Source organism: Ahaetulla prasina, chromosome 14, assembly GCF_028640845.1.
Source record: "Ahaetulla prasina isolate Xishuangbanna chromosome 14, ASM2864084v1, whole genome shotgun sequence".
Lineage (NCBI taxonomy): Eukaryota > Metazoa > Chordata > Lepidosauria > Squamata > Colubridae > Ahaetulla > Ahaetulla prasina.
Genome location: NC_080552.1, coordinates 123457 through 125451, shown reverse-complemented (window position 1 = coordinate 125451; position 1995 = coordinate 123457). Strand labels below are relative to the sequence as shown.

The 1995-nt window shown below is 76.9% G+C and overlaps 1 non-coding gene across 1 annotated transcript; it reads left to right on the top strand.

The window, feature by feature from the left end:
- The first annotated feature begins 670 nt into the window (after positions 1–670).
- Positions 671–820, top strand: LOC131185443 (5.8S ribosomal RNA). Its single transcript, XR_009152150.1, has one exon. It is a non-coding gene; the product is annotated as a 5.8S ribosomal RNA (ribosomal RNA).
- The last annotated feature ends 1175 nt before the right edge of the window (positions 821–1995 follow it).

The window sequence follows — 1995 nt, the reverse complement described above, 5'->3', positions numbered from 1 at the left end:
GGCTTCCCCGCCGTCGTTGGCTGGGCCGTGACCCGAGCTGCCCGGGCGGGGCTCGACGGGTCTCCTCGTCGCGAGCCCCGCGCCACCCGCTCGGGGTCCTCTCCTCCTCCGCGGCCTCCGCCCGGCGGCCGAGCGCGTCGCCCCTGTCTCGCCGTCCGCTCGTCCTTCCTTCCTTCCGCCTTCGTGACCGAGTGCCGGACCCGGCGGACGGCCCGGCTCCGCTCCTCTCCCCTCGGGTGCGTCGGACCGATCGGAGGAAACTTCCGCAGGCCCGATGGGCAGGAGAGGCGGGCTGCCGCCGCGGCCGTTTTCCAGCTCCGGCGTCGCACGCGAGGTGTGCGGCCGGCGCGCCGCCCGCCGAGGCCGGGGCCGGCGGCGTCGCGGTCGCCGCGCCGGAGGGTCGGCCTCTTTCCGCGCCGCCAGTTTCCCTCCCCAAACACGTGGGCGGGTACCCGAGACGCCGTTCCCGCCCGGTCGGCGGCGGTTCAAAGCCTCGAGCTGCCTCGCCGGGCGAGGCCGGGACCGGGAGCTCCGCCTCGACTCTCCGCTTTCCCCAGCGGCGGTGGGGCCTCCCGAGCGGAGGGTCCCGGCCGAGCCGAGCGCCCGGTCTTTTACCCGTTGAAACCCAGCTTGCGTCTCGCCTCGCTTTTTGTCGTTAACCAACAGTGACAACTCTTAGCGGTGGATCACTCGGCTCGTGCGTCGATGAAGAACGCAGCTAGCTGCGAGAATTAATGTGAATTGCAGGACACATTGATCATCGACCCTTGAACGCACTTGCGGCCCGGGTTCCTCCGGGGCTACGCCCGTCTGAGCGTCGCCGACGGTTCAATCGCTGCGAGTGCGACCCCGCCTCCGCCCGGGTTCCGGGCGCCTCGCGCGCGGGATCGGCGTCGAGTCCCGGCGGGCGGGCGGTCTCGCGGCCGCCCGCCGCCCGCTCGCTCCTACGGACGGCGGTCGACCTCGTCGTCGCCGGGCCCGGGAGCGGCCGGGGGTGGTGTGGGATCGGTCCGCCCGGTCGGCGCCAGCGGCGGCGCCCGGGCGGCCGTCGGCCACCAGCGGCGGGCGGGCGGTCTCGCGGCCGCCCGCCGCCCGCTCGTCCCAGAGAGAGCGCAGAGGAAAGAAAGCCAGTCCGGGCGGGCCTCGCTCCCTCCGCCCGCTCGCTCCTACGGACGGCGGTCGACCTCGTCGTCGCCGGGCCCGGGAGCGGCCGGGGGTGGTGTGGGATCGGTCCGCCCGGTCGGCGCCAGCGGCGGGCGGGCGGGCGGTCTCGCGGCCGCCCGCCGCCCGCTCGGCGCGAGACGCGAAGGAAGAAAGGCGGCGGCGTTGTCAAGAGGCGGGCGCGCGACGGCCGTTCGCGCGCGAGGGCGCCACGAGCGAGCGAGACGCCGAGGAGGCGGGGCCCGCGGCGGCCGTCCGTCTGACTCTCCCGGGGTTTCGGGCAGGGGCGCGCTCGCGGTGCCGGGCCGCGCGCCTCCCTCGGAGGGGCGGCGGGCGGGCGGGCGGGCGGGCGGGCCTCCGTGCGATCGCCGCTGCGCGTCCGAGGCGGTGCCGGTGCGCGTTCCCGCCCTCCCTCTCACCGGGAGGAAGGGGCGCGGGCCGGGCCGGGCCGGGCCGGGCCGGGCCTCCGTGCGATCGCCGCTGCGCGTCCGAGGCGGTGACGCGTCCTCGGCGCGCGACCAGGGCTTCCCCGCCGTCGTTGGCTGGGCCGTGACCCGAGCTGCCCGGGCGGGGCTCGACGGGTCTCCTCGTCGCGAGCCCCGCGCCACCCGCTCGGGGTCCTCTCCTCCTCCGCGGCCTCCGCCCGGCGGCCGAGCGCGTCGCCCCTGTCTCGCCGTCCGCTCGTCCTTCCTTCCTTCCGCCTTCGTGACCGAGTGCGGACCCGGCGGACCGGCCCGGCTCCGCTCCTCTCCCCTCGGGTGCGTCGGACCGATCGGAGGAAACTTCCGCAGGCCCGATGGGCAGGAGGCGGGCTGCCGCCGCGCCCGTGTTCGG